The 13,748-nt window shown below is 36.8% G+C and overlaps 1 protein-coding gene across 5 annotated transcripts in view; it reads right to left on the bottom strand.

Moving 5' to 3' along the window:
- Positions 1-13,607: 13,607 nt before the first annotated feature.
- slc35a3b (solute carrier family 35 member A3b) overlaps positions 13,608-13,748 on the bottom strand; it is a 51,934-nt gene continuing 51,793 nt past the window's right edge. For 4 of the 5 annotated variants that reach the window (XM_073917215.1, XM_021480286.3, XM_005171166.6 and 1 more), the window contains one exon: positions 13,608-13,748. This exon is cut by the window's right edge and continues 452 nt beyond it. The gene's annotated coding sequence lies outside the window, so the exon portion shown is untranslated. 5 annotated transcript variants of the gene reach the window in all.

The following is a 13,748-nucleotide window of genomic DNA, read 5'->3' as shown; positions in this document are numbered from 1 at the left end:
CCATTTAGAAGCAAAGAATATACACTCACTCACGAAATGGTAAGCTTTATAATCTATTTAATACATATCAACCATCTTTAACATTATTAAATGTATGCTAAATTACTCATGTGTTTAGTTCTAAAGTTTAATTTCATATGAGGTGAACTATCTGCTGCTGCTTTCAGTATATGGCAATAAATGTCATGTAAAATGACATTCAAACCCACATCGTTAGCATTTAGCACTGAATAGAGCACTGAGGTTTACCTGAGGTGATGATTGTCATAGTTTTTGTTGTTCACCCAGGGGCGGAAAGTGACTAAAAATCAGCCCTGGCACTGTATTCACACTAGCCCACATTACCACACCGACACAGCCCCATCCACTACTTATATTGGTGTTCTGATGGTGAAATAATAGAAGCAGTACCATATGTAATAGATATTTAAACATTTATTGTATGTGACTGGAACAAAAACAACACATCTATAACAAATTTATACATGCAATCATTTCATTCATCCATTTTCTTTTCGGCTTAGTCCCTTTATCAATCTGGGATTGCCACAGCGGATTGAACCGCCAACTATTCCAGCATACGTTTTATGCAGCAGATACCAAGTTCACCTATAGCACATGTTTGGATTTGTGAGGGAAACCGGGAGGAAACCCACGCGAACATGCAAACTCCACACAGAAACACCAGGTGACCCAGTCAAGGCTCGAACCATCGAACTTCTTGCTGTGAGGCGACAGTGCTACCCACTGTGCTGCCCCCTTTCGAGACTATTTCAGTTAATTTTATGCATTTGGCAGCATCTGATTTTAGAGCAAATTTCTTTTAAAATTTTTCGCCTTTCCTTTTTTATGGTCCATCTCTGACAATTAGCTTGTGTTGCACTTACTGTTTGTTTGACATTCTTGCCAGATTTTGATTACTTCCATGTAACCTCTGATTGGGTCGGTCCCTCTCGAAACCAGCCATCCATTGCCAACTGGGCCAATGCAGAACATTTATCATTGTTATTATTATTATTATGGTAATATTCACATCTTGCAAAAGATAAAAGCAGCCTGCATGTAAAAACTATATATATATATATATATATATATATATATATATATATATATATATATATATATATATATATATATATATAATTAAAAATAGCAAACAGGCCCACATTTAAAAAATGCCAGAATTGCCAGATGGCCAGTCCGCCCCTGTGTTAACCTGTGAGAAATATAAGCAGTTTGTACTATATCAATTCGAGGTGTTGGTTAGGACAAAAAGTCCTTTATTAATATGGAAAATATCCCTTCTATTGGGTGCCGTTGCTTTTATTTAGAACACGGTTTAAATGACTCGCTCCTGTCCTCAATCTGGCAACCTTTGCTTGCATTTGTTTTGATCCAGGAGTGCAATAACTAGTTAAACCACTGGGTGTCAAACTTACATACTGCACCTCTAATATTTTCAGTCAGTTTGATTAACGCAAGTTGAGATGACTAAAAGTTGATTTGATTAGGCAATAAGATTTATTTTTTAGTGTATGGAAGTTTTCATCTTTCATCAGAATATCTTATTTTGCGGTCAACAGAAAAAAAAAGAAACTCAAAAAGGTTCAGAACCGCTTAAGGGCAAGTAAATAATGAGTAAAATGTCATTTTTGGGGTGAACCACCTCCAGAAGCCTGTTTCCATATGGTATTAACATGCATTTTCAGTGGTCATTTGACACACATTACTATTTCTATCTGGCATTTAAATGCATCTGGTGAAACCACTTGTGCTTGGATTTTGTAGCCACTCTTCCCTCTTATTTTGTCACAATTTGAACATCGACATCTGTTTGAATAGTGCTTTTTATATCTGTACGCTATTGACAATGCATCTGTTTTGTTTTTCTCCGAGATTTTGATAATGTGAGCGCACTTCCAGATTAAGTATACCCTGGGGGAAAATATCAGCTCTAAATCCTTTACAATTTTTACAGTTTTAGAAAGGATGTTTGAAGAAAAAAAAAATGAATGTTTGCTTCTATACAACACAAAGGGAATCAAGAGAGCTATTGCAGGAAATATACTGCTTTTGTAGGACAACCAGCAAATCTCTTATGACTATATTTCAAGACAAAAAAAAGACTATAGGCTGCATGAAAACATCCACTAGTTGACGTGGAGTGTATTTAATAGCATAAAGGATGCAGTCGTCCAATCAGAAATACCCTGGCACTGGAGATAAGAGTTTGTTTATGGTTGCGAGTCCGTTTGGGTTACACAGAGGGTGCTGCTCCATAGGCATTCACCAGATTAGTCACATGCCATACACGCTCCATCTGTGCCATTCCATGTCCCCTGTCTCCCTCTCTCTTTACTCAAGCTGTCTGGCTCCGTCCTGTCCCACTGAGACTCCTTGGGTAATTATGACACAGATGAAATTGAGTTTCCATTACCAATGTCATGTTTATACTTGAAGGTATGGAAAGTAAACCCAAAAATGAAAGGGATCGTTCAACCAAAAATGAATATGATGACAGATATTGCTCACTCTTAAAGGGGTAGTTCACCCAAAAATTTTAATTCTGCCATCATTTGAATCAGTTTCATCAGGTTGATTTTTTTGTTTCTTTTTTTTTCTGTTGAACAAATAAGAAGATATTTTGAAGAATGTTGGATTCAAGTTTTGGGGAATTTTCCCTGTAAGCAGGGTGTACATTTTTTCAGTTTAACACCTAATGTGGAATTTTATTAAATGTTAGTAAAAGGTAGCTTTTGAATTTTTGTATGACTTACCGAAAATATTCTTTCATTTTAATCTATCATTTTTGTTGCTGCTCTACAGCAGTGTTTCCCAACCCTGTTCCTCAAGACACACCAACAGTACACATGTTCAGCCTCTCCCTATTCAAACACACCTGAGTCAAATCAACAGAACATTAGAAGAGACTCGGAAACTTGGGCTGTTTCTCAATTCTAATGCTGCGGTCACATTAGAGTTTGTCTATGCGAAATTCTGCTGTACGGCCAAAAAAGGGGTGGGATTAAACAATTAGACATTTAATAAGTGAGTGATTGGTCTATGTTTTAAATTTCTTTCCAGAGAGGTCATGGTTTGATCTTCGATTGTGCTCACGCAGTCGCTTCATGCGATTTCGCAGGTCAGAGTTCACCAAGCTTGAACTTTTTAGCCCAGCGAACTGCAAAACTTGTCGCACAAGCTTGTATTTCCCGTCTGACGCATTCGCGCGTGTATGAATGGAAGTCTATGGGGAGAAAAGTGCAGTTTGATCGCAGCTTAAGAACAGACTTGCGTTCTTGTGGAGATCGATTTTGCCAGGTCACCTCAGAAGAACGAACTTGAGACTGCGAGAACAGAGAATGCATCCTTGTAATGCTGCGTTCACACCAGACGCGGAACGCGCGTCAAGCGCGAGTGATTTACACGTTAAGTCAATGCAAACGCGCAAATAGACATCCTGTGGCGCGATACGCGCGAATGGCGCAAATTGCGCGAATGGCGCGGGGCGAATTGAGCGTTTTGCGCACTTAACAAGCGTTTCGCGCAAATCTCTCGATTTCGAAAATCTGAACTTCAGCGTACATTCGCACCATGTTAACCAATCAGAAGCTTGCTCTTGCGGGGGCGTGATTGTGACGTAGAACCTGTTGTCGGTGTTTCGAGGGAAATCCTCCAGCCTTCACCGACAACAGTTCATCAAAGTCGGCTTGGCTCAGTCAGAAGCACCGCTGAAACCCTCCGTCATCCAGGTTCAGTTTCTGGAGGAGTTTATGAGCTCACAGGGCTGGATGCAGCTCTGAAAGAATGTAGTGGACTCAGACACGACCCTAAACGTATCGACGCTGTTTTTCTTCATAAAATCCATATTAGCCATTTAGCTATGAAGCTAGAGTCTTCGGGCAGACAGAAGCCCTGCCCATCACGCGAATCCGCGTCTGTTCTGATGTGAATTTGACACGCGAATGAAGCGGGGTTTGACGCGCGTATGAAACGAGTAAACTCAAATGTTCACGCGGCTATTTACGCGCGAATAGCGCGATTTATCCGCGCGTTCCGCGTCTGGTGTGAACACAGCATAAGAAATGAAATGCTGCATTCTTCCTGATGGTCACATGACTTTCACATATTTTGAACAAAATTATTTAAAAAAAACAGCATATATACAACGATTTACTGTTTTTTCCCTTTTCAATATATATAACATTCACAAAAAAAAAATGTACAAATTTACTTTGCACAGTACAAATAAAACGTTAATGAAATTAATTCAGCAAATAAACAGCCTTAATGCGTTTATGCCTTTATTCAGATTGTCATTGTGAATGTTTACTTTCACCCTCTCCTTTAGGGAAACTCCTGAGATAAATAAGTTATATCTCTGAACTTTAATAATAAACAGGTTTGCAACGCTGCGCTTCCCACCTGCTTTTCTAAGAATCAGCCGCAATGACTTCAGAGACTTCTCGAGCGAGTTCATTGCTCAAGTCTGCATCGACGCATCCTCGGTATTAAAGACTCATTCTGTAACTTTCACGCATTCTTCGTTCTTGCGTTCCTGAGTTTTGGAACTGAAGCGGTGGATGATGACGTTACACGAGAACACAAGGACGCAAGATTGCTGAATAACAAACATTGAGAAACATCTTTGAAATTAATATTTCATATAAGGGAGGCATCCAAAATATGTACTGTTGGTGTGCCTTAAGGAACAGGGTTGGGAGACACTGCTCTACAGAAAGAAATGAAAGTAATACAAGTTGACAACAAGAGGAAATGCTCAAAACATTGATTTTTGGCTGAATTCAAAAATATAATAGGCAGGTTCAAATCAAGATTACGCACTTACTATGTTTTAATGAAACCTGATCAACATTCTGTGACAAAGCTGTGGTTTGCAAAATCACTGTTTTGGTAATAAAGCAGCACGTCACAGAAATTACATATGGGGAAAAGAATAATGACCCAATATAATTGGCCCAAAATGCAAGTAAATAGTTTAAATTAAACTAGCACAGTGGTTCTCAAACTTTTTTCATCAAGTACCACCAGAAAAATATTGTCTCTCCAAGTACCACCATAATGACAAGGCAGATTAATTATTGGAGTTTGTGTTAACCGCACACAGAGACTAAATTTATTTATTATATGGCTCCAAGCTTCAAGCATGGCAAAGTTGCCTAAGTCTATTTGTGTCCCGCGACATTTGAAACACATCCATATTAATTAGCCTAAATCTGGGGTAACAAATGAACCGAAAGCCACTTCTGGTTAATAAAACAAATTTTACAAAAGAAACGCTTTACAAAACAAATAACATATCGAAAACATGCATTTTTTTTTTACACAACTACAAACACATTTTTATAAATACATTTGTGATAGCTATTCTACGAATGATGCAGCATGGGGAGATTCCTGAGTTTGTAGTAACTGAAGTGCCAACACAACAGTACTAGTCTGCAAAAGCGCTTCTCTAGCGCGTATCTTTTCCGCAATCGCCGCTGCCGCACACCTTGGGCCCTATCATACACCCGCGTGGCGTGGCGCAATAGTCTTTTGGTAGTTTCAGCTTGGCGCAAGAGTCGTTTTGAGGCGTTGCGCTACGCTGTTTAAACAGCAAATGCATTAGCGCTCATTTGTGCGCTCATAGGCGTTCTGGTCTAAAAAGGAAGGCGTTCTGAGGCGGACCGCTGGCGCGTCGCTATTTTGAGAAACTATAATAGATTTTTTATTAGACAAAAACTCACCCGGTCTAAACTCCGGAGCAGAGTTGCGCCTCGCTTACAAACTGCTTAATACGCACAAGAGAGCAATAGGCAAATATCTTTACTTATAAAAAAATTTAAATATTAAGGATATATATAGGATATAACAAGAATATATATAGGATATAAATATAAAGGATTAAAATATTACAAAACATATTATTTTCTAGCCTACATAAACATGAAAAATCACTGCTTTTATGTCTTCTCCATCTCGGGAGGCCTTTTCAGTTCATTCATAACAATTTGCTTTTCTATAATGTTATTATTATTAGCAGTATTAATTATTATATCCATATTTATATTTGTTTTATTAAAAACAAGCTTAGATTTGCCCACCTGTCAGGTTTTAGACCATATGTGGCATGGCAGGTGTATTTGAAAATAACTCAGTATTTTGACCACACTTGGTTATTATTGTTCATTTATTCGTTTGCTAGAAATTACAACTAAATTTAGAAATAGTTTTGAAACAAATATTTGCGCTTTACAAACGAAATTAATTATCTATAGGCTAATTGATGTCTGCATAAAGGTTTCCCTATCCAAGAGCGAATGTGATAGTAGTTCCATTATCTCTCATTCTCACGCAGTAGATGCTCTGATTAACAGTTTTCTGTTAAAAAAACTGTTAACTGTTTGCTAGTGAAATGCTCATTTTTTTCCACTTAGACTTACTTTGCGTCCTGTAAATAGCGAATGCGCTCTTGGCGCGACGCAGCTGGGTCTTAAAGGGAATGGGAGATGAGACTCTAATTGGTTTATTTTTAAAACACACCTATGACTCATTAAGAAAATAAACTCAACCCTTTTAGACCATGCGCCTTGGCGCAAGGCAGATTTCCCGTCCTTAAATGAGCAAAAACGCGTCCTGAAACGCCCTGAAAGCATTTGCACCCTGCGTTTTGCGCTCTGCGCATGGACCGTCAAAATAGAGCCCCTTATTTTGAGTATCTAATACGATGCACTAAAGTAAACATTCCAAGCACTGCACCGATGTGATCATACACTTCAGGGAACAGCTGATGCTGATCACGTAATTGTTCACATCAAAGGGTACCACTGTTTGAGAACCACTGAACTAGCAGATGATGGTCAGCTGTTTATGAAATGAATTATTTGCAATTTAAAGAAGAGAGAAAGATTAAATATGATTATTTTTTTTAAAGATATACCAGTTCAATCGTCCTTCTAGGAATAAACTAGTTCAAGGAGAGACCAACCAACCAATAGGAGAACAGTACAAGTGTGTGACTATGGATTTCACAAGAAAAAAAAAGTACTTTAAAATCACTACGCACAATTATATCCATTATTTGCATGCTTTTCATTTAGTGAATTGCGTTGTTTTATAATGCCTTGAAATGGATTTTGTGAAACGAAGGGGTGATATCCGGACAGCCAGAATCAAAATAATAATGACTAACTCTTAAATCTTACATAGCATTTATTCAAGCCTGATGCTTTGCCTCTATAGGCAAACAACGCAGACTGTTTGATTGAAAGTCGAGATGCATGCAGTACGTCTAAAGCTTGGAGCACTGATCTAAAAGGTCTCATCAGAGCAGAACATACGAGGTTGCTTCTCTGTAATAAGATAAAATACCTCACCTCATCTCCCTCATTTCTCAGTTACATCCTCTGTATCCCTGTCAAAGCCATATTCCTCCTCAAGATGGTCATCTAAATAAAGATCCATTAAAACATCTGAGCTCGGTATCTGAAAATGCATGACAACCAGCAACAAATCACTGATTTTACTTTAAGAAATGAGGAATACAAATGTTGCTGAAGTACCACTTTGTGTACTTTCCCACTGCAAAACGAGTCTATGCAAATGGAAGAGACTGAGTTTACTGTGGAAAAGTTTCATTGCATTGCATTATAGGCAGGAAAGATCCAAAAATAGATTTTTTTTCCTCTCACCTTTCTTCTTGCATGCAGGTAATTTTTGCATTAAACAAACTGTGATGAAGCATATACGTTTCCACTGAACACCCCAGCTAAAACAGCAACGAGGTCTGACGGTTCACTCTGTTCATTTAAGGACTAATAAAAGTGCACTGAATATCTGGCAGGAGTCTGATCACTTAAGCTCACTTCAGTTTGACATCGTTTCAGTCAAAATGCACTATATATATAGGCATGGGCCTGTATAAGAATCTGACAGTATGATAACCTTGGATAAAAATATCAGTTTCATGATATCACGGTATTATGATAACTGCTCCGAAATATATTCTTTTTAAATGTCTGGGTTAAAAGCAAAAACATTTTACCCTTTCAAACACAATATATTTTATTTTGAGAAACATTTTAAATATTTTGGAAGAGTAAACATGTCAGGCTAAATTAATAATTGACTTCTGTTGTCTTAATCTGTCAAAAACAGATTTCTTGCTATTTTAAAATGGCATCTTTAGATATATTTTCTGCTGTAGATACTGTTGTCCCAAAAAAAAAAAAAAACTTAAATAAAAAATCATGCACATACCTTAGGAACAGTATTACAGAAAATTATTTTAAAATTAAATTTTATTTTTAAAAGTTAAATTTTAAAACTTTGACATTTCCAAATTTTTTGACATTTGTGTGTGTATATACACACATATATACACATGCACACACACACATATATACATACATATATGTGTGTGTGTGTGCATATATATATATATATATATATATATATATATATATATATATATATATATATATATATATATATATATATATATATATATATATATATATATATGTGTGTGTGTGTGTGTGTGTGTGTGTATATAAATATATATATATATATATATATATATATATATATATATATATATATATATATAAATATATATATATATATATATATATATATATATATATATATATATATATAAATATATATATATATATATATATATATATATATATATATATATATATATATATATATATATATATACATATATATACATATATATATATATATATATATATATATATATATATATATACATATATATACATATATATATATATATATATATATATATATACACATACACACACACATTCATACATTTATATATACATACATACATATATATACACATACATATATTCATACATTTATATATACATACATACATATATATACACATACATATATATATATATATATATATATATATACATATATATATATATATATATATATATATATATATATATATATTTTTTTTTTTTTTTTTTTTTTTTTTATAGCAGAATATAAAATGAAGACATTTTAGAGACAGGTTTTTTTTTATTAACTTTGAAAATTTGAGAAAATATTGTTTCTCAAAGACACATTTAAGTAAAACAACCAAGTTTTCAACATGCTAGTGTATGGCACATTAAATAAATATTTCTAAAGTGTAACATGATGCTTTCTTTTAGAGATAATTTTTGTCATCTAAACACAAACAAAGTTCTTAAATGTCCTCAATTGAGCGTAACAAACAATGCTGCAATCTAACTACAGTGTTCTTGCGCATTTTAACTACTAACATTCCATGACTTTTCCAAGAATTTCAAGTACATTTTTATGACCTAATGTTTCATGCAATGTGAAACATGTTAAAATTTATTACAGCATATCGTGAAACGCGCAACAATCTATTTAGTTTCAATTTATATTTATTCATTCATTTTCAGCGTTGTCCCTTTATTAATTTGGGGTCGCCACAGTGGAATGAACCACTAACTTTTCCAGCATATGTTTTATGCAGCGAATGCCCTTCTAGCTGCAAAACACCACTGGGAAACATCCTTAAACACTCATTCACACACATACAATACGGACAATTTAGCTAACCCAATTCACCTGTACCACATGTCTTTGGACTTGCGGAAGAAAGCAGAGCACCCAAAGGAAACCCACGCCAACATTGGGAGAGCATCCAAACTCCACACAGAAATGCCAACTGACCCAGCCGAGGCTCGAACCAGTGACCTTCTTGCTGTGAGGTGATTGTGCGACCCACTGTGCCACCCGATTTATTTTTATATCTACGTAAAATTGATTTGGATAATGCTGCTTACACCGCACTAATTATGTGAGACTATGTGATTGTCCAAGGACAGAAAATAATTAAAGACAACTAATCTATATTCAAGTTTACAGATATCCGTCTTCCATGACTTTTCCAAAACTTTTCCAGGTTTTCCATGACCGGGTGTCCTGGAGGGCCGGTGTCCGTTATATTTTAGCTCCAACTTGCCTCAACCCACCTGCATGGATGTTTCTAGAAAGCCTATAAGAGCTTGATTAGCTAGGCCAGGTGTGTCTGATTGGGGTTGGAACTAAAGTTTGCAGAACACCGGCCCTCCAGGACTGAGTTTTGGATACAGCATGCCTGCTGTAACAAGTCTAAAGCAGTTTTGCTCTTTTACAGTACATCTGCAGTACTTGTTTTTGGTGAATTGTGCTGATATGATGAAATAGGACAAAGGTCCTGCTACAAAAGGGACAGTTCACTCAAAAAAATGGAAATCGTTGGAAGGTTGTTTCTTCTGTTGACCGAAATCAAAGCATTGTTAAAATTATTGATTTAGCCTGTAACTACTGATATCCATAGTATTTGTTTTTCCTACTATGAATGTCATTCAAAATATTCTTGTTTGTGTTCAACAGCAAAGAGAAACTCAAAGATTTGAGGCAATAGTGAGTAAATGTTCATTTTTGTGTGAACCATCCTTTTAAGAAGCATTAGTGTTGATTGATCACAAGTGGATGGCACTAATACAGATGTAAAGATGGTCTGAAACATTTAAAGCTTGTCCGATTTCGAGAGGTAGTCAAGAATGCATTTGATCGTATTGCGTTCATGGTGGATAGTGCCCACTAAAGATCATATCCTCTTGTCATGCTAAACTAATTGTTAAAAAATTACTCTTCTTTTGAAATAGGCTCCAAGTTAAGTCCCTAAGTTAAACCGTTGAATCTCTTCAGCCGATCTCTAGGTCTGGTCCGGGACTTTTACCTTAAATGATTGAATCAGATTAGTCCATTAGCGGCTTCCATTTATGGCCATTATAGAGTAAAGCTGCGGTCACACCAGAGTTTGAGCTTGCGAATTTCTGTCGTACGGTGCTGCGAAAAGGGGAGCGATTAAACAAGATGATAAGACATTAAAAAAAGCGAGCGATTGGTCCATGTTTTAAATTCCTGTCCAGACAGGTCATGTTTTGATCCTTAATTGGTCTCAAGCAGTCAAGTGATGCGATTTTGCAGGTCAGCAATCTGCGAAAATTGACGCACGAGCTTGCGTTTCCGGCCTGACACATTCGCATGAGTATGAATAGAAGTCTATGGGGAGAAAAGTCAAGTGTGACCGCAGCTTAATATGCAAAAAGCTTCACAGAATCTTTTTTTGACATCTTTGGCCAACTTTTAAAGATGCCTTTTAAGAAAATATTAGGTTAGTCTATTAGCATCTCGCTCAAAACAAAAAAGTTTGGATGATTTTCCCATTTAAAGCTTTATACTTCTGTAGTCACATTGTGTAGATCCACAAAAACTGAAATGTTTCTGTTTTAAAGACTGATTCAGTATGTCTTGACCCAGGTAGCAAAGAATTCTGGCCCAGATTTGGCATAAATCTGACACAGCTGGAGGCATTCATCCGGCACTGGCATACAGCATGTGGGCCAAACATGGCCCAGGTTTGGCAGAGATGGCACTGACTTTAAGTCGGCACACACCTTTGGGCCAGATGTCAAATGTAGTATTTGGCCCAGATGTTAATAACTGATGTGTGGACCAAGTAAGTTTGGCCTGTCTTGACCCACATTTCAAATACATTTTTATTATTTTCAATAAAGAAAAAATAAACTCTACCAATCAGGTCACTTCGAGAAAAAGCACGCCCACAGCACGCTTAAAAGTGCAATGATTCACAGGTTTATCAATTTCATTGCAAGTGTGACACACCAACATGGTTCAGGCTCTGTTATGGGTATTAAACTTAGCTGAGACTTGGCCCAGACATGGTCCACATTTGGCCCTTGTCTGGAAGCCATGTCATGTACCGTAGCTCATTACGGCATGTGGGTGGAACGAAAGCTGATTGTGTGGGCCAGAGATAATATGCTATGTGGGGATATTTATATAAATAGGAAACTTATCGCAACTCTTTGAAAATTTTCGAGCTGGCTGCTAACACTCAAATCTGATTCAGTCATCTATGCTAAGCTAAGCTTAAAGTGGTCTCACCAAACTTGCAGACCAGCTGAATGAAGGTTCAACTCTAGCAAAGTTGTTGTTAAAAGACAAGGCTAGAACATTGCCGTCTGAAACTGCATTGAAAAAAAACACAAATGTTCTTTTACCAGTTAACGCAACTGATTCAGTATTCACTACTTTTTTTTTTCTCATCAAAAAGCTTCATGAACAATATTACTGTAAAATCAAAAGATTGGAAAACAATCACATACACACACTTACACACACACAGTAAAGCCGCCATAGACAAATCCCTTCAAGAAGTCAGGAAAGTAGTTAAAAGTCGACAAACACATTTAAACTCCAGGGGCTGGATACGCACAAAAACTTTGCGTACGCCAGGTTTCACACTCACGTTTGGATTTACTAACGATGTAATGAACGTGCGCTGTTCCACGCCAACTTCATGCCTGGCGAACGTGCATTTCTTGAGTATTTTTGTTTTATTTCCATTGGCGACTCCAAGAGGCAATTGTGTTAAATCGCACACTACAAAGTATCTTTGAGCCGTGCAATGGCAGCTATATGGGACAAAATCATCTGCATGTCTAGCTGGTACATAAGGTTTCCATACCATAGAGTTGGCTAGCCAAACATTAAAGTGCAACTTGCAGCGATCGCCGGTTTTCCAAACGTAATCGGAGCGATCGACTGCACATGTATTGCTATAAAGGCGCCATCTGAGACGAATTTGCATCTGTGAATCGGAAACATTTCCATTCAATAAATGTGCAAATAATATGCAATGCTTAATGCGCTTAACATAATACACACACTTATTAATGATTCCTACTTGTGTTTCTCGTGATGAAGAGTAGGCAAAATCTCATATGTAGTGGGGGACAAAATAAGAATGAGTTCATCTGACGCTGGACTCGAATCGGGTTCATGAATGATAGTGTCAAAACATGTTGCCATGCGCTATACTAGCTACGCCACTCGCACTGCTAATGGCCTTCTTCTTTAGCTTTGTTGTTTCTGCCGATGAAATTGCTCATTCCAACAACAAACTTGCAAATAACAGTTTTTCTCCAGTCTACCTCCGAAAGCAGCACCTCCAATTCACATTCTGTTCAAAGTTTCTCTTTTTGCTTGCTTTTGCCATTGCTTTTTGGTTTGGTTTTGCCAAAGTAGAGGTATTAGCATATTCATACGGGGGAGGAGGCAGGGAGGGGTTTTGCGCTTGTGCATGTTGCGCTCAGTTTCACGTTAGTTCTTATGTACAAAGAGAATATGCATACGCAGTGTTTCATACATATGAATTTTTTACTGCGTACGCACTTTTACAGCTTTGTGTACACGCAATGTTTTCGTATGAACTCAACGCAAGTCTTCGTACATGAGGCCCCAGGTGTAAATGCTGGGAGACAGACGGCTAGTTGGTTTGGTGTTCCACACATCGCCTCTTATTGGGTTAAAGTTGGATCGAATTTCCCCGATTCAGCATGTAGTATTGGTGCTGGTCATTGGCTGAAGAGAGCTCTGAAATTCAGCAATGAATCAGAGCATGAGAAAAAAACTGAACTGACATACCAAAGTAAACAATTCAAATCAAGAAGCAACACAAATAAAACAAATTAAATTTCACTAATATTTCATTCAGAGTTTTGCAAACGTTAAGGATTATTCGATTTTTTGGCAAGTTTGCGCATTTACATTATGCACATTTCATCTTCTGGTTTCCGTTTGAGGAATGAGAGAACAGACGAACGCAGAAA

Source organism: Danio rerio, chromosome 2 (assembly GCF_049306965.1).
Source record: "Danio rerio strain Tuebingen ecotype United States chromosome 2, GRCz12tu, whole genome shotgun sequence".
Lineage (NCBI taxonomy): Eukaryota > Metazoa > Chordata > Actinopteri > Cypriniformes > Danionidae > Danio > Danio rerio.
Note: the sequence above shows the minus strand (reverse complement) of the source record. Positions and strands in the feature narration are given on the sequence as shown.